We start from the raw sequence: 20,188 nt of genomic DNA, 5'->3' as shown, positions 1-20,188 counted from the left end.
GGGGTTTCCAGAAAAAATAGTACACTCATGGCTACCTAGGACTATAATTTCAAATCTGAATAAGACCGGCTTTTAAGTAATATTTTTGAATGATTGAAGAAAAGAACAGTTTGATGAATAATACAGCTAACAAGACATTTTGAGGCTTTACTGGGCACAAGTGATCATTCAAAGAGTTATAAAAATTATTTCCTTACAATTGCGATTGCAAATATTTGATAGGCTGATTTATAAAGTAGTAAACTCTCCAAATCTGACCTCATTAAAGGGAATGGCAGGCCCGTTAGAATGAAGCCTTGAATGACGAGGGAGCTGAGCCAAGTGACTTTCAAACTCTCTCAGCCCTAGTATTCTCTAGAACAAATCTTCAACGTAGGAAAAGGAGAGATGTCAACTACAAGAAGGATCTTTTTTCCAGACTGGCACGAACACTGGTGAACTATCTCCTCCTCCCTAGGACACAAAAAGGGAGAATGATATTGGTTAAGAGTCAAAATGACCTTGGTAAAATGCCAGCTCTTCTACCAAAGAATTATAGATGTTAGGCTTGTTGGTTAATCTTAGTTTCATCTGTGAACTGTGAACAACACCATAGTATCTACTGGACAAGGCGGTGTCCTCGCTAGAGAAGATAAAGTGGCTGACGCTCCCTGATGCGCATCAACGGTGCGTGTGCACGCAAGCCTATGTCAAGGCTGTGTTTCACGGGGTGGTCTCATCGCACACCCTGACCTTCCAGAAAAATACATCGAATTCCATTTCATTATTCTATGTTTTGCATGACTTCTTGCATATACCTCTTTCTTTCTCTTCAAACTGATGTTTAGATTTCCTCACTTGTCATGTATGAATGGACTGATATTTAAGATACAAATATACACCCAGAGAAACACATGCAAACATATATACACACACAGATATATATTTTATAACGGGTGTGCTCACCAAGTCAGGCCAGTCACATATAAGCATATCCCTCAGTCCAACTAACAATTTCTCAAACTGAGATTCCAACCATACTTGCAAAGCTGTAACACTATGATTTTTCTCGGGCACATTACAATTCTTGTAATACAACAAGAATTCACAGGAGTAGTTAAAAGTTGAAAATATCTTAAATATAATTCTGCATTTCTTTCACATGAACATTATTTTTTTTAAGACAGGGATCTAAACTTTCATATGGTAAAAGACAAACTTTTGGGTTTTTTAATAGTTTCTATAACCATTTCATAAGCGCTTCTGAGATCACCTTCAGAGTCATGGGCCCCCTCCTGAGGCAGGGAAGACGGGTGTCTTTCCAGGGGGTAAACAGTTCCACAAACATCGCTGCAGAGAGCTGCAGAGGGAAAAGGCCGTCACACTAAGCTTCTGCGTCGATCAACAGCTCCCCTCATGTTGCTGCGAGGTTATTTTTGTTGGAAAAATGAACATAGTTCCTCTGAAATCCCAGCTGAATGGAACCAGCTCTCCTGAGAGGAACAAGGAAAAGACTGGCATTTATTAACACTGTGCAAAGCACTGTGTTCTAATTGAATCCTCCAGACAAATCTATGAGGTAGGCTGTATTGCCCTTGTAGGAGAGATGAACTGCCCAAGACTTACTGAAGTTAACTGGTTTGCCCAGCCTGTGCAGCTACTGAGAGGTGAGCCAGAGACTCTCAAAGTGTGGGCCAAGGGCCCTGCACACCTGACCACACAGAGCTTCTAAAATGGGAGATGCTTCCCACACCCAAACCTGCATAACCAGAATGGGGGATGGCAAAGGAGCAGAAGCTGCATTAAAGGGTGGGGAGTCGGGGGACAGAACATCAGTTTGTTGTTCCACTTATTTATGCATTCATTTGTTGATTCCCACATGTGCCCCGTCCAGGGATCGGACCAGCGACCTTGGTGTAGCAGGACGACACTCTAAACAACTGAGATACCCAGCCAGGGCAAAAGCTGCATTTTAAAACAAGCCCCTCAGAAGGGCTTTTTAATTAATCTCTGCGATGGATAACTTCTCATAAAAATGAACATAAGAAAATGTTCATTCTTAGACCCATTTTTTTTTCTGTTGAAGTAATTTGTTTTACTTTGGAGGAAACAACAGCTTTAGCTCCATTGTCAGGTATAGTACTTTTCACCTACATCTTCATCTTAAAACCAAGGCTAATTGTAATCCCATTCCCAGGTATTCATCCAGAAGAATAAAGACAGGTACTCGGACAAGTATATGTGCACTCACGTTAACAAGAGTGTGGTTCACAATCGCCAAGAGGTGGACATAGCCCAAATGTCCATCAAAGGATAAAGGGATAAACCAGCTATGGTACATACAAAGAATGGAATATTATTCAGTCATGAAAAGGAATGAGATACTATGACATGGATGAACCAACAAAACATGCTACGTGAAAGAAGCCAAACAAAACATCACATGTTTTATGGTTCCATGTATGTGAACTATCCAGAAGAGATCAATGCAATGAAATAGAACGCAGGTTGGTGGTTCCCACGGACTGTGGGGGAGGGCACAGGAGAGGGAGTAACAGGGAAAACTGCCTAAGAAGTAATGGCTTTTACTCAGGGAAGATGGAAATGTTTTAGAGTCAGAGGAAGTGGTCGTACAGCATCATGAATATACAAAATACCACTGAATCGTTCGCTGTAAAATGGTTAATTTTACGTTATGTAAATATCATCTCAATAAATTATTTTTTATAATAAAAATAAAGATTTTACTAGCTCCTAACTTTCCCCCACATTTGGTCCAAGATTGTTGCTAAGAGTTATTTTCTGCGTAGATTTCCTTGTGTTAAGTGCCTAGAATCCTATGGCCAACAGATGGCGCACTATTTTCAGTTTCGGCCCAAGTTCTCAGTCCCTCCCACACAAAGTTTTTCGCACTGATGAAAAGAGCGTAAACATGTGTGCTTAAACTCTGTTACATAGTTTTAAAAAATTGACTGAAGTTCCTTAACTTATCATGGAAATTGCTTTAAACCTAATCATAAAATGAATATAAAGCTGTGACTTTGAGTACAGAAGCCACACATGTGTGACCAAAACAGCAGATTTGTAGAAAAGCATCAGTTTTACAATCAGATAGACCTGGGTTCTAATCCAGACTCAACTGTTTGTCCATTATGTACCTTGAAAAAGTGGTTCATTCTCTCTGGATCTGTCTCATGCCTTCAAAATATTGATAATACCGACTTCTGAAGGTAATCATAACAATCGGAAACAATGTATTTGGTCGAGTGCGGTGCAAAAATGTTAATATATAGTAGGTACTCAATGAAACATAGGTACTCTAATAAAATATTAACATTCGGGTAGGGTTCCCTGCCTTGAGTCATATACATTTCAGTGCAGTTCATTAATGCCACTTGCTTGTGAAAGACGTAGGTTTTGAAGCATCAGAGATCTGTTTCTAAGTTCCCCGTCAGCTGAAAGTCTTAATGAGTCATGGGTTTTCCTCGGGCAGATGGGAATTTTTTGGAATTAGACAGAGGTAGGTAGATAGGAATGTTTATGTTTTCTCTAAATTAAGCACCGAAGTGATGCTATACAAAGCAGAGTTCACGATGTGTTTTTAGTGGAGGGATAAGCAGATCACAAAACAGCATTACAGCGTAGCTCCAATTTTGTTTTAAAAATTGTATATAGCTCTGCTCAGGGTGGCTCATTTGGTTGGGGCATCGCCTTGTGAACGGAAAGGCTGTGAGTTCACAGCCTGGAAAGGAACTGTCCAGTCAGGGCACACGCCTGCGTCGCAGGTTCAGTCTCCGAGATCGACCGGTGTGTGCCAGAGGCAGCCGACCGATTATGTTCCTCTCCCTTTCTCTCTGCCTTCCTCCCCCTCTCTCTAAAATCAATGAGCTTGTCCTCGGTGAGGATGAAAAAAGTTTTTAACCAAAATACAGTGCATAACCAGAAAGATACATGCCCCAACGTGTTGATAATGTTGGTTATCTCTGGGTCATGAAACTAAAGCTGATCTAAATATTCTTAATATCTTTCTTCACTTTTTTATATTTTTGGTGATGAATATGTATTCATTTCTATTTATCAAATCCCTTTCTCATACTGCTACAAAGCTAGGCATTTATCGAACATGGAACTGCAGGGCTTGCTCTGTGAACCAGCAGGCTCTGTGGAGGGAGGGCTCTCAGAGCTCAGGCACAGGGCTCTGGGCCCCTCCCGCCTCCCACTCAGACTCCTCAGTTGTCGGGGGCCGCGTGGACAAGCCTGGCTGTGCTTCTTCTGGCCTGGTTTTCAGGCCAGCACATGGACACAGTATCCCTGACCTGTTCGAACAATTGACTGGAAAGCAGAAAATTCAGTCGGCCTCTGACTGAACAAACAAAACAAAATGACATAGCAATTTTAACCTTTCTTACTAAGCTTACTGATAGGGTGTAGCTTTTATTTTTGTGATAAATTTAGGAATATTTATTAGAAATGTTAAACATTCACATACATTTGAGTCAACAACCGCATTTCTAGGACTCTGACCTACAGAAAAGCGTACACAGGCACCAAGGGTTATGCACGTGATTCGTATGAAGAAAATTCCTCTAAGAAGGCAATAATTTTAACATTATGAGACATTCATGCTGTGGAATGTCTGCAGCTGTTAGAAAGCTATAAATTTCTAAATATGGACATAAATCATCTCCCACACACATTAAGCAGGGGAAAAGGAGTAAGAGAATTATAACAAAAATATGGTCTCATTTATGTGTTAAAAACTCTATGTGTGTGCAAATAATGTTTATATGTATTTATAGGTCTAAATACATAGACATAGTAAAAAGGTCTACAATGGTAAGTACCTAATTACTGTATTAACATGATTATGTTACAATCTAGGGAAGGTAAATTTTTAAAGTATATTTTCTGGTATTTTTTAAACTGTCACCCAAGGATATTTTTCATTGATTTTACAGAGAGAGGAAGGGGGAGTGAGAGAGAGAAGCACTGTTGTGAGAGAGAGAGAGGCACCGATCTATTGGCTCCCATACTCACCAGGGATCGAACCCGTAACTTAACTGCGTGTCCTGACTGGGGATCAAACCTGCAAAATTTTGATGTTTGGAATGACACTCTAACCAACTGAGCAGCCCCGCCAGGGCCTTCTGATATGTTTTAATGCTTGTATCATCCACACACATATTATCATTTATACTCTTTTTCCAATTAAACTCTTGACTGAGATGGAAAACAATCCCTATCTAAACACATTAACAATAACTGATACTTCAGATTGGTAGTAGAAGCCAATTTATTCATTCAATAAACATTTATTGAATACTTATAAGATAGCAAGTTTAGGATAATAACTGTGGGTGCAAGAACAAAAATAAGAGAGTCCCTCTCTCTGAAGAGTTTCCAGAAGAGGTAAATGTAGCCCATCCAGGAAAAAAAGTTCTGACTTTTCACCCATTCGTTGTTTGAAGCTGGAAATCTCTTCATTAGGAATCACAAGGAAACAGGCAAAGTGACAACAGTTATGTGAAGTCTGATATCCAAACTTACCCCAATAAACTGTGTAACTGCAATAACAGCAAAGACCACAAGATGGCAGAATAGAGACACGGATGCACAGTGCAAGTATGCTATGGGAAACTATAGCAAATGCAATCAACAAAGCTCTGACAGAAGGGAGATGGGGAAGGGCTTCCACAGCTCTGCTGGGTGATGGCTCAGAGCTAAGAATAATTTTGGCACTATTCTTCGGCTTGTTCACATCTATTAAGTTAGTATTATAATCAGTAGTTGTCACCATCTAAAGAAAAAAGTGTCCGTTCCTTCTTCCTGCTCCCAGACATATGTGTGTATTTATCAAACTCAGCCATACTTTTCTGTTTTGCTATGATTTAATAGCAGAATTTTGTAAACTGGACAAAATCTCACATTTGAGGATGGGGTGCTTCTTTGCATACAGAGGGGACAGAAGGCACATGAACCAAGATTTGCTGGAATAAAGAAACACCATATGTACATTGCCACCAAAGAAAAGACTATTTCATGGCAGAGGAAGGGCCCGGGTTAAGAAATTATTTCCAGTGAGGTTGTGTGTGTGTGTGTGCATGTGGGTGTTGAGGTGATTGGTCTTGGGGAAGTAGTTATATGATTATGATTATAGAATGAAGACATGCTCCCTGAAAAACATTTAGGAATTATGTGAGGAAAAGGCTACACATCAAGCCAAAACCGTAGTTTCCCAGACGTGGCATATAAAAGTGTGAATTGGTGCAGCTGTTCTAGAGACAAGCCTGGCAGTATTCAAGCAGATCAAATATCTATAACTTATGACTCAACAACTTCATTCCTGGGTATATATCTTAAATCCTCACAAAAACATAAGGTTGGTAAGTACATACACACAAGATAGCAACAGGGTGTGTGGTGCCGGCAGCTGGAGGCAACCTGGCTGTCCATCGGTGAGACGACTGATAAGTACATTGCGGCAGATCTACAGGGTCCCACGCAGAAGGGCAAAGGGCCAAACAGGACCTACATTTGACCCACTGGAGCCATTCACAGAGGGGTCTGGGGGTTGTTCACGGAGGCAGGGGTGGAGGCCCTGGGACTTCCAGGATCCCCTCTCACACGCTGGGGCAGAGCTCAGAAATGTACAAGGGCCAGGCGTCTGACTCTGAGACAAGGGCCTTAAACCTTGGGCTATGAATGAAGTTGCATTGCCTTCATTCTGCCTTACAGAAGCTGCTGGGACCAGGTGCAGTGACCAGCCTTACGCTCGGGATAAAGCGCTGGCTAAGCACTTACTGCTGCAGCTAGAAGCAACAGAGAACAAAGGGGCTGGTTCAGGGGAAAAGACCCCAAGTGGGATTCTGCCCTCTGCCCTCCCCTGTCCCCAGATGAGCAGCTTTGTCACTTAGGAACTACATTTTCAGCTTAAGCAGGACAAGTTTTCTCAAGCTGCCCAAATTGCAGTACTTGCAAAACACCTGAGAGACCTGGAAGAAACTCTGTGCTGTGGTCGGGAGGCTCAGGGCCCCCTTTCTGCAGGGGTACTGCCAGCCGCCTCACAGCCTTATGGAGGCTGTGGGGCTGTTGCAGGCAAAGCTGAGCACCCTGGACCTTGCAGTTTTGGACCAAGTGGAGGCTCAGCTATAGAGTGTCCCGGGAAAGGGGAGTGAGATTGCCAAGCACAAAGCTTCTGTAGAGGATGCAGATATGCAAAGCAAGTTGTGCCAGCTATGGGAAACCACGCAGCGCTGCAGCCCCACCACCTCCACCCTTCTGGAGCCGGAGCAGAGACGTACCACCATCAAGCAGCTGCATGAGCAACTGACAATGGCAGCCGTGCCTGCCGTTCAGTCAGCTCCTGACACACTTGGACACCACGCAACAGATGACTGCTCGTTCTCTCTGACCCAGGTGCAGACAACCACGTATGAAAACCTGTCCACAACTGAGGGGAGTTTTGACAACATGGATCAATGGATGAAGAAAGCAGGAAAGTGAGCCCCTTTGGGAGATGGAGAACAGGGGTAATACCTACCCCTTTGAACTCTGTTGACAGCTTACACAAGGTTTCCCCTTAATTACAACTCTCACGTGCCCAACCCATTTTGACACTGGGGACAAGGGGTTCTCCTTGTCTTTGGAGTTTAGACCCCTCCTCTGGTGACTAGAGTGCTAGTTGGGGAATGTTAGATGGTGGTCTCCCCTCAGGCCCTGGGGCGAAGGATGTGGGCCCAGCCACAGGCCCGCTCATGTCCAATGTGGCTTTGTCCAGCGTGGGAGAGACGGGGTCCCATCCTCAAGCACTGCTTCTGTAGCTGCTTATAACACTGCACAACTGCTTCTGACCATTAAATGCTACTGCACTCAGAAAAAAATGCAAATGTATTCAGTAAAGTTTTTTAAATACAAGAAAATCATGAATCGTAAGGAAAAATGTTGATAAATTTAACTATTAAAATTTTAAATATCTATTCTTAAAAGCATCAGAAAATTAAAAAGTCACAAACTTAAAAAAGATATTTGCAACACACAGAATCAATAAGAGAACAGAATACTAGAATATGTTTTGAAAATATTGTCAATAAGGAACAAACAACTAAAAAATAATAAAAAGTCATAAACATGAATTCCATGGATGACAATTGCAAATGCTGAATAGACTCATGAAAAGATGTTCAACTGCATTAGTCACAGAAATGCACATAAAGTTCACAATGAAATGCTATGTTATAGCCACTAAGTACACAAAAATACAGGACTGACCCTGCCAACGAGTGGTGAGGACTTGCCCCAATAGATGTGCACAGGCTGCCAGTGGGAATGCAGTCACTCTGGAGAAGACCAAGCGACTCCACTGGTAGGTATTGATCTCAGAAAAATTACTGTACACATACTATTAAGAGAAACAAGCAAGAGCATTTATCACATTATCATTTACTTCAACAAGAAATGAAAGAAACCTCAAATTTGCAATAACAAGAGAGTGACAATCAACTGTAGAATAGTCCCACAATGAAATATTGTGGGGAATAAAAATGAATAAGATACAGCTACTTGCAAGCATATGAATATATCTTAGAAACATAATATGGGATGAAAGAGGCAAGTCACAGGAGACTGTAGCATGATACAGACATTATAACACTCAAACCCAAGTGAAACTGTAGAATGTATTGTAGGGAAACATAGAATGGAAAAACTAAACTACTATTAAAAAATGTAAGGGAATAAATTAAGAATAGAGTAACCTGTGAGGAGGGAGGCAGAGAGATGGGTTTGGGGAGAATTAATCGGCTATAAGGACAAATCAAGTTCTTGTTCTTAAGATCATAAGTATTTATTTTCTTCCTAGGCTATCTATTATAGCTTATATAAATGTTACTATGATTGCTATACATCAATGTTAACATCTTCAAACAATTTTTCTGAAAAACTGACTGCAAGGGAAAAATAAAGTAAAATCCAAAGATAATTTCAGTATGCATTCAGACATGTTTAGCAGTTTGCTTTTCTCCTGTATTCAATTTTATTTTCTCTAGTACTTTTATTTTGTTTAATATTTCTATTACAATTGGCATAAAGTATTAATTTATATTAGCTTCAGGTGTATAGCATTGTGGTTAGACATTTATATAATTTATAAAGTAATCTCCCCAATAAGCTAGCACCCACCTGGCCTCATACATAGATATTATAATAGTACTGACTATATTCCTTATGCTGTACTTTACATCCCCATGATTATTTTGCAAGTTTCTTAAATATACAAATTTTAAATGTTGTGCTCTTCAGATTCCACCTTAAAGCACAGCACTTTGTCAAAGTTGGACAGAAGCAGATTTTTATCTAGAATAAAGGACAATAAGAACACTTCTGGGCTCAGTGCAGCCCTGAAGAGACCATCTTTGATCCATCACTAGATGGTAAATAAATTTTACTTCGTCTGATCGGAAAATACCGCAAATAAAAGTTCTGGCTGTCTGCTCTAGCCTGCCATTTGAGGGTAGGTCACCAAGTTCTGCCATGTCTCATACTCTAACTGGAAACAGGCTACTTCTCCACTGCCCTGCAGAGCAGAGCATTACAGTGGAGTCGGTGTCTGTAACTCGCTACTCCCATGGTTTAACAAAACTTGCTTAAAAGGACTCCTGAAAGAAACGTGTTTGTCTATGGATAATTCTTTTCAAGTTTAAATTTAAATTTTATTTGTGGTACTTAATCAGTAGATTTTTTCCCTTTTTTAAAAATGTTTGACGACTTAGACTCTTTCAGTGTATGCGAAGACCTCCATAAATTTGGACTGAAAGCACATCAGCTAACTTTATTTTGGCATGAAATCCTTCTCAACCACTGAAATTTGATCTATTTCTTATGTCACGTTTTTCCTCTAAGTGCCAGACCTCTTTAGTAGATGCTAAAGAATTCCTGTGGCAGAAAGAACGCAGGACGTAGGGTGTTAGAACATGCCTTCAAGTCTGAATTACTTACTAATTTTGTCAAGTTACTTAACCTTTCTGGGATTCAATTTACTCATCTGAAAAATGGAGAAAATAATTGCATTAGTCAGGACCTTTTTGTTTGCAATTATGTTCAACTTGTTTTCAAACTCAATTCAAGATAGCTCAAAGAATTATTCAGACACGTGACATTGCTGGAAGTTCAGGAGACATCAAAATTAGTTCCAGAAGGTCTTAAAGGTCCAGAAAGTCTCTTTCCCCATTCTTCTCTCTCTCTCTTCAAAGGCTCACTTTCTTTTAGAATATTTTTTAAAGACTTTACTTATTTATTTTTAGAGAGAGGGAAAAGGAGGGAGAAAGGGAGAGAAACATCAGTGTGTGGTTGCCTCTTGCATGCCCCCTACTGGGGAGCTAGCAAACAATCCAGGTATATCCCCTGACTGGGAATTGAACAGGCTGCCCTTTGTTTCACAGGCTGGCATTCAATCCATTGAGTCATACTAGCCAGGGCAAATACTCACTTTCTTATGCAAACTCTCATCATTTGGTGGGAAAAACTACTCCCAATAGACTCAGGGTCATGTTCTTCCCCTTTAGCAAGCACAGGAGTTCAGAAAAGGACAATTCTTTTACCCAACATCTCATGTTCTCTCTTAGGACACATGTTCACTCCTAAGCCAACCACTGCTCCTGAAAAAATGGGCTGTTATAATCGGCCCACTTAGGATCAGCTGCTAATCTCTGAAAACAAAGGAGAGGACAGAGATCGAATCCACAGGACCACTTGCTCTGGCTAATAGCGGATCCCAGAGCAGAGAGAGACTGATGCCCAGACAAAAATATCCACTTGCCACTACAGTAAAACTGCCTTCAGTTAGGGTCTTATGAAGGCGGAAAATTCGGGACAGAATGCTTTGTATATTATAATCTATGTTAAATCTTAGATTTAAAATATATTTAATAAAAGAAATTAATATGAAGAAATTAAAAGAAAGCAACACAAACTCATATTAGAATAAGGCATCTAATCAAAACAAGTCACTTTTTTTCAAAAGTGAGAAAATTGTATATTCTTCACAAAGCAAATTATCCACAAAATAAAGGAAACATTAGTTTCATGTGTAACATAGGTTTTTTGAGAAATGAAAGCCACAGTAAAATCCCATGTTTTCGTGGGCCCACAATCAGCTAAATGTCTCATTTTCTACTAAGATCTAAATGTGCTCAGGGGTGTGAATGTGTCACAACTGCTTAGCTTAATGGGTGTGAGGTAAATGCACTCTCTTCCAGAGGGAAAAGCTTTTCGAAAGATCATTGTAACATTTATAAAACGAGGCACATTTTTATAAAATTGAACAGTTGGCAGTGACCCACAAAGTTCATCAAATCTGTTTCATGGCTTTAGAATGACAATCAAACCCTCCAGGGAAATAACTATTTTGAAATAGCTTTCTTACGTGTCTTCTGGGGAGAGTGTCTCTGGGGAATCTGTGTGGCACACGATAAATCAAGGTCCACCGTCACCGCTTTTCTTCAGGCTGCCAGAAATCATGGGATTCCACTACAGTTCCTAGGGCAGTGGTTCCCAGACCTGCTAATTCTACAGAACCACTTGGAAACTGTAAAATGCAGATTCTAGGGCCCCACTCCAGACTTACTGTATCAACACTCAGTTAAAATAAAAAAAAAAACAACTTCTTTCAGGTATCTTTACTCTGCCACTTTCATCCAGGCACTGGCTTTGGGAATCACAAAGTTCAGGATGAAGGAGACATGTAATCAGGACTCTAGGATGCCATTGCCAAGGGAACTGTGTCTGCTCTTGCATCAGGCACTGGAGGAGAAACTAGAATATGTTTTAACGTTGGAAGCTATAATTGTGTGAGGGAAGATTGTGGCTCTCTCTATACAGCTTCTAATTTTACTTTTCATAATACTTAAGCTAATACCCTGAATACTGACCTTTTGATAAAGTTCTAAAACCTCTGCAGACAGCAGCAGCAGGTTCCCTGTTATATGCACTGGATATTGGAAAGTGCTAGAAAAAGAGATCACGATAAGGAGGGGAAAGAACAAGTAGATAAGCTTTCATCATTTTGCATTAGAGAGAATTTGGCGAATTTATTAAGAGCAGCTCCGTTCTTTTTTGAAAAGGTTATCAGTTCATATCCAAAGGACAAACCGCCATGCAGTTATTATGGCTCGTGAAGAATTTTAATGAGCTCTGCCTGTGTAAAGGGTTTTGCATTCCGATCTTTTTCTTATTGCATCACATCAGCGGCACTTTCCATGCGGTAATGGCTCCTCATGTATGTGTCGGTGTGCACAGGGCATGCATGCACATGCATGTACATAATCAGTATATAGATGGATCAGAGAAACAGCATATTATCAATGGCTGCATTACAGGTAATTTTAACTTTATTCTTTTTTGTTTTTCAATTATTTTATAAATATACATATAAATTCAAGAATTTTTAAGCATATACACTTTAGAAACTGTAATACTGTTTGCATTTTTTTCAGTGACATTGAAACAAAGAAAGTATATAGTAGATTATACTTAGAAAAGTGAAGTATGGAGGTTCAACTAATAAAGAAAGTTTACAGGAGGAATTAAGATACACTTATTGATTTCTAATTGGAATTTATCTGCTTAAATTAGCCTCCTCACTACCTATCCACTTTTAGTAATTTTCCAAGATTTCTAAAAGAATGCATTTTTACGAACAAGGAAAACATGATTAAAACAACTTTGAAGCCCAACCCTGCATCAGAAGGTATTGTTGGGTTTTGTTTTTTTTTAAGATTTTATTTATTTATCTTTAAAGGGGAAGGGAAGGAGAAAGGGAGAGAAATATCAACGTATGGTTGCTTCTTGTGCGTCTCCTGCTGGGAACTGGCCTACAACCCAGGTATATGCCCTGACTGGGAATCGAACCGTGATGTTTTGGTTCACAGGCCCATGCTCAATCCACTGAGCTATACCAGCCAGGGCTGGAAGGTATTGTTTTACACTATATGTTATTACTAGAGATGCAAAACAGCTGTCTTTGTTCTAACTGCTATTGTTTCTCTTGCTACAGTTCTTATCTTTTGCTTCTTCTTTACCACAGACCCCTCTCTTTAGAATCTTGGCATACTTTTACTGGGGTCCACCCCAGAATACAGATCTCTGTCTACATTCAGTATTATACATCTTCATTAACACTAACCAAACAGTCTCCTAAGAGGATGAGTTGTTACTCCATCAGTGTGGGAAGTTAAAGGGGTAGTTCTTTTTTCTAATGACCAACCAGCAGCCTCAATACGTCTACCCCTTGGCACACACAATTAGCTAACTGCTTAGGGGTCTACCATCAGAAAGTCTTCAATATGCCCGGAATCACCCTGAGTGCTGCAGATAAGGCACAGGTGATGGAAAATGGACCAGATGTGGTTTCTTCATCACCATCTTCACCACCACCACCACCACCAATAATGTCGTCTGTTTTGCATATTGCTGCACCCCAAGTGCCAAGAATGATACCTGGCCATAAGAGGAGCTCAAAAATATTCAAGTGAATGAGTGAATATCTTTACAAAGTGTGTTTACATTATTTCATACAATGATTCACCTGGCAAGTCAGCTTTATTTATAAAAACCCCCTCCCACCCATTTTTATGAAAGCAATCAATACAGATTAGTGTTTGAAGAACTAACTTTCTAATATCCTTCATTTATTTTTTCCAACAAGTACTTTTTAAGTGCCTACTCTAATAGTTACCAACTAATTGGGGGAAAAAAGGACATTAGGAAGAAGATAAATAATTATGATAGATTGGGATGAAAGAACAGGCCAAGTCATAGATATTCTGTTTAAAAGAGAAAGTGGTTAATTGAAGAATAAGGGTATTTGGCATGGTTTTCTGCATGGTAAAATTTATATGAGTCTCACATAAAAGGATGAAACTCAGATAAGCAGAAAAGAAAAGAAGAAATTTCATGTGGGGGCATGAAATAAGATTTAAAATCAGAAATTTGTACATTCTGAGACTTCTGGCCAAGATGGAGGCATAGGTAGAAATATTGTACCTCCTTCCTCGCACAACCAAACTTAAGGACAACAAAGATTTAGAAACAAAAATACAACCAGAACAGAGAGAAAATTAAACTGTACCAAAGTCCGAAAACAACAAACCATTCATCCAGACCAGTAAGAGGGGTGGAGTCGGTGACGAGCGGAGAGGGGTCCCAGCAGGAAGAGGCGGTCGGTGGTTAGCAGAACTGGGTGCGGGGAGGAAACGAAGCACACAAGGTGGCTGGCTGACCAAGGACACACAGTCGCACTTAGATAAACCAGGCAAAAAACGGGCAGTGAGACAGAACGCCCAACCCAGGGCCCCAGAGACAAGAAATAAAGCCTAAAAGCACCAATGGAAAAACTTTTGGAGGTTGAGATGCCAGAAGAGGCTCCCAGCCTCACAGGAGAGTTCATTGGAGAGACCCACAGGGTCCTTGAACATACACAAGCCCACCCACCCCGGAACCAGCACCAGAAGGGCCCAATTTGCTTGTGGGAAGCAGCAGAGGGGACCTGTTGTGGACCGCTCTGCCTGGTTCTAGGAGTTGTAACTCTACCCTCTGCAGCTAAGGATGAGCACTGCAGGAGACAAAGCTTGTCTCTGGTAGCAAATGCTGCCTCAGTTTCTTCCCTGTCCCCAAAGCATGGTCGGAAGTCCTTGATGGGTAAGACCCCTCAGAGGAGGGGCAACCTAAGCCAGACTCGATCACGTGGGAGGCCTTCATGGAAGGACTTGGGGGGCTGCAACAAAGAGGGAGCAATGGACTCTCACCCCTCCGGCTTTGACAAAGCCCAAATCCCCAAGTTCTCTAGGAGAAAAACTTCCTGGCTCTAATCCTCTTAAGCCTGAATACTTGTTGGGGAGAGGTGCAGCTCCTTGCCTTGCTAGAGTGTGTCCTGGGGAAAAATCTGGTATCACAAAGACTTCCTAATAAACCTGTGAAATCTGCTCTGCTAAGAGTGCTTTCATTTATACGTTAAGGGTCTGAGCAGGACATCCTAAAGTTTCTGCAAACCTCCTTCCTGACAGACTCTGACTCAGACTAAGCCCTCAGATTTCTTTGAAATGTTATCTACTGTTTGATTCTTGCTGCTCTGTATTCCTGTGTACTACAACCCAATAAAAGCCCTTGGAGGAAGGAACTCAACACCTTTTTCCCCTGAGAAACTGGCCACTGCTCAAGGCCTTTTTTTTCTGGGAAACTGGCCACCTCTCCTCCTCCCCAAGCAGATCACATCATGTCTCTGTCATGTTTACTCTCATCCATGGCACATGGGGGGACTTGCGAGGAAAGTCACCCCCACAGGGACTGAAATCCCAGAGAGGGCAGAACAAGTGCTATTGCTCCCTCTCTGACCCCACCCCCACATACAGTGTCACAACCAGTGACTGGGTTGGCCCACCCTGGTGAACACCTAAGGCTCTGCCCCCCCATACATACGTAACAGGCACCACCAGACCAAACCATTTTGGCTCAAATAGAACAGATCAAAGCCCCAGAGCCAATACTTCTAAGCGACCAAGAGATAGCCAACCTATCAGATGCACAGTTCAAAACATTGATGATCAAGATGCTCACAGAACTGGCTGATTTTGGTCACAAATTAGATGAAAAAAAAATGAAGGCTACACTAAGTGAAATGAAAAAAAATGAACAGGGAACTAATAGTGACTGAAATAAAACTGTTACTCAAATCAATGAAGTGGACCAGAAGGAAGAAAGAAACAACCAAACAGAAAAGAGTAAAGAAACAAGGATTCAAAAGAATGAGGAGAGGCTTAGGAACCTCCAAGACATCTTTAAACATTCCAACATCTGAATTATAGGGGTAACAGAAGGGGAAGAGGAACAGCAACAAGTGGAAAACTTATTTGAACTAATAATAAAGAAGAACTTCCCCAATCTGGCAAAGGAAATAGACTTCCAGGAAATCCAGGATGCTCATAAAGTCCCAAAGAAGGTAGACCCAAGGAGAAACACACCAAGGCACATTGTAATTACATTAGCCAAGATTAAAATGAAGGAGAGAATCCTAGAAGCAGCAAGAGATAAGGAGACAGTCACCTACAAAGGAGTTCCCATCAGACTGTCAGCTGCTTTCTCAAAAGGGACCTTGCAGGCAAGAAGGGGCTGGAAAGAAGTATTCCAACTCATGAAATGCAAGTAACTACATCCAAGATTGCTCTATCCAGCAAAGCTTTCATTTAGAATGGAAGGGCAGATAAAGTGCTTCTCAGATAAGATCAAGTTTAAGAAATTCATCATTACAAAGCCCTTATTATATGAAATGTTAAGGGGACTTATCTAAGAAAAAGGAGTTAAAAAGATGAACAGTGAAAGGACAGCAAATTCACACTTATTAACAACCACACCTAAAACAAAAGCAAACTAAGCCAACTGCTAGATCAGGAGCAGAGTCACAGAAATGGAGATCACATGGAGGGTTAGCAACATGGGAGTGAAAGGAGGAGAAGGGGAAAAGACATACAGAGAATAAGTATCATAGGGGAGAAAATAGACACAGGGAGGGCAAGCATGGGAAATGTAGAAGCTAAAGAACTTATGACGCAAAGGAGGGGAATGTGGGGGGAGGAGGTGTGCAAGGTGGAGGGGAATGAAGGGGAAAATGGGACAACTGTAATGGCATAATCAATAAAATATATTTTTAAAAAGAAAGAAAAACACGAGTGAAATAAATTGGTTAAGGTTTTCTTTAAGAAAAAGAAATGTGTACATTCTGTCAAGAAAGCTGTAAGAGATGTATAAGGAGAAAGATTTGCACTTAGAGACAGCAGTGAGACTATGTAGATTGCTTTAATTTTCATTTTGTGTCTTATACATATCAAAGATTTCAAACATAAAAAAGTACCAAAAGTTATATGAAATATATTTGTATACCCATCACAGACTTTAAACAGATGTTAAAGTTGGGCATGTGTGCTTGATTCTTGGACATTGTTTAATGGCAAAATTTTGAATTTGGATTCTGTAGGTCTGGCCAGGGCTTTTCAAACTAGAAGTAGGCAGCAGGTTGACAAGATAATGCAACTCCATGGCATCAATATGAGGTGTCTTCTTCACCTCATGAAATATTTAGAAATTGGGGAAATAGGAAAAAGGAAATGCAGTAATTTTCCTGGTAAGTAATTTTAAACATTTTAATGTTTTTAAATACTGGTACATTATAGAAGTAGATGAAAGACTGGTCCAATGTGCATGCCATGAAGAATCTGGTTACAGTTTCTAATCTGCAAATGAATTGATCCAGAAAGATGTAAGAGACTCCTTGACTGAATGGACATAAAAATTCTACAATACTTGTTAAGAACATTTGGTTGTGGTAAATGACCTTCATAGCTAAAATAGAAGACTATTTTGGAAAGAATGAAAGGACGTTTTTGTGTCTGTAATATTCAGTCTCCATGAATGTCAGTATAATTGTAAATAATTTTAAACTCCATTTTCTAGCAAGTATTCATTCATATAAGTGAATTATGTCTGCAGCGCCCTATCTTGTCAGTCATGACCTTTTTACTTCTATGCGGAGTCTATTTGTTGAAGAGCTTTTTATGATTAGTTGTGGTTTGTGGAAGGCAGCACACAACCACAGCAATATTTAAGTGCAAGACTGTTAGTATATATTTTTAATAAATGTACCAATTAAGAAAACAAAAAGATAGAGAAAAACTTTGCCTACCGCATCCACCCAAGGGCTCCATTCCCAGAACTCACACTAACTGCGAGCTGCTCCCTCCCCACAAGAATGAACATTTTTCTCTTGTTTGCTTTAAAAACACTTCTATTAAGAAAACATGACATTTTTCTCTTCCAGACCACAGGAGTCCACTGAAAGTATACCTAATGTGGGGCTTGACATTTGAACTACTGAAATTATATTGTTTGTGACTTAAATTAACCATTGTCAATTAATCTATTAAGGAAGACTAAGCAGAAACCATGGGACCTTTTAGCATTTTCATCCAGAGCCAAATAGAGATTGATTCTTCTAAATAAAACATAAAAGAATGGCAGAAGCTAAAAAAAGAATGTTGCTTTTTAATTTTGTCATGAGTCATGGGTGTTCAGTTTATTGGTCACTTGCATTATATTTCAAGTGAGCAGTAGTGAATCCGGTCTTCTTCTAGTAGGAAGGCTCAGATTTGCAGGATGATGTGAAGGGCAAGGAGTGAAATCCAAGCAGACAGGCTGGTCAGCTTGCTCCAGTTTTGAGTTAAGGTGCACATGACATCAGACAAATGAACCTGAGTTCCTGACTTCTCCCTGTCCACGGCGTCCTCTAGGCCATGATGTCAACCATGCAAAATAGACTCTACAGTGACAAAATATAGTCTCATACTGTAATAATGATGGTGTCCTCAGCAGAATCCATGGGAAAAGAGGAACCCCAGAAGTTGTCCAACTCTCATTCTCTGATTAACAGGGAGCAAAGAGTAATGCTTGAAATGATGAGATCTGGAGCCTGAGTTCAGAGACCCAGCCTGCCACTTGCTCTGTACATTAATATCTCCTTTGCAAAATGGATCCAATTTATCCCTTAGAGGATTTCTACAAGTATTAAATAACTTAATACATAGAATATATTCAGAAAAGTGCTTGACGTTATAGGCTCAATTATTGCTATTGTTATTATATATTTATATAAACCCAGGAACCCTTCCTTTCAGTCTGCATTTCGCATTTTGAATCTTCTCTGATTCCTCCCCAGTACCACCCCTGGGCAGTCTCATGCCTCATCCCCTTGTCTACTTTCATGCCCCAACCAGCTCTACTTCTACCTCCCCATATTCCTGAGTCTTTGGAACACGCTGGGGCAGCCCAAGACCTAGGCTCTCTTTTTCAGTGCACTTACTCTTTTTCCTTGTGATAACTGAAATAGTAGTAATTGGTTTCCTCTTGAGTACGTAAAACATATACAGAAGGTTTATACCTTGAAATATTAACCCCATTCTTCTGAGAATTTTCTGTTATACTGATACCCCCTAGTCAACATGAAAAAAGAAATAAAGATTTAGATAAACTGTCAACCTCAGTGCCATATGCAGTATATTTTTGTAGAGACATTCTTTCAGGGATGGTTTTTTACCTCTGGAGTGATCCAGTGGAGAGGAGAAGGAGAAGGTGAAGGAACAATTTTTAAAGAAATAAGAAGTAACACGCCTTGGATGGATGAGGAAAAAGAGCCTGCTGCCACACTGTGCCAGGAACAAAGAAGACGCCCTGTCTTGGATGTGCTCATACATATTTCTTGCAGGCCTCCCAACATGTAACAATCCTGGACACTCGTGGGCCCCCCTGCCCCTCGATACAAAAAACACTTATGTGTCCTGCCTAAAGGGAAAATCTGCATCCTTTTAAAGGGATACTAAGCTTCTGTTATTAACTTTAGGTAAAAGTGGAAGAGCCCCAAAGTCTATCATCTTCTTAAGGAAACCAATTTGTGTTGACAAATATCTGTAAATTTCACTGTTGTGTCTTTTTTGAGGTACAGCACAGTTTTTGTGGGATTGGGTCTTGTTTGTTCAGATTTGAACATACTAATTTCATTGTGTTTTGTATGTCATTGTTTTGCTCCTAAACAGGCAGTTCCTACGTGGGGCTGAAAGAAACAGAGAAAGCCAGGCCTGATCATGCAGGTTTTGGAATCATCCATACACAACAAATACTTGAAGCCATGGGAATATCTGAAATCTTGAAGAAGAGAGACAAAGGGGAGAAAAGCATATGATCAAGGACAAAGCATAGGAACGGCCAAGTTTACTTGTATGAGAATAAGAAAGAGAAGCTCCCCTAAGAGAAGGGGAAATTAACCCAAGATGCAGACAGCAAGAAAGCTTTGAAAGGAAAGATTGGCCCACTGAGCTAATTGTTCGAAGCAGGAAGAAATTTGGGAGCAAAGAAAAAAACTTCTGGATTTACCTACTAGGAATCTGCTGTGATGTTCCAAGAAGCAGTTTTAATAAGGTGCTGGCAGGAGATACCTGATTACGGGAAGCTGAGGAGGGTGAGACTGTTCTGGTTCCAGGGAGCAACGAAGCAGCTCTGGGCATAGATCCATGGACTCCGTCCAGAGACCCTGCCTTCCCCATCTACTGAGCTACAGGTACTGAGGACATTTGCCCAGATGTATGCATATTCAGTCCCATTTCTCTACCAAGTCAGC

At 40.5% G+C, this 20,188-nt stretch overlaps 1 pseudogene; it reads left to right on the top strand.

The window, feature by feature from the left end:
• Positions 1–6,681: 6,681 nt before the first annotated feature.
• Positions 6,682–7,482, top strand: LOC119036385 (dynactin subunit 2-like; annotated as a pseudogene).
• Positions 7,483–20,188: the final 12,706 nt, after the last annotated feature.

This window comes from Artibeus jamaicensis, unplaced genomic scaffold, assembly GCF_021234435.1.
Source record: "Artibeus jamaicensis isolate MK-2021 breed Jamaican fruit bat unplaced genomic scaffold, CSHL_Jam_final scaffold_584, whole genome shotgun sequence".
In the NCBI taxonomy this organism is placed as follows: Eukaryota; Metazoa; Chordata; class Mammalia; order Chiroptera; family Phyllostomidae; genus Artibeus; species Artibeus jamaicensis.
The sequence above is the reverse complement of the archived record's forward strand: the minus strand, read 5'-3'. Positions and strand labels throughout refer to the sequence as shown.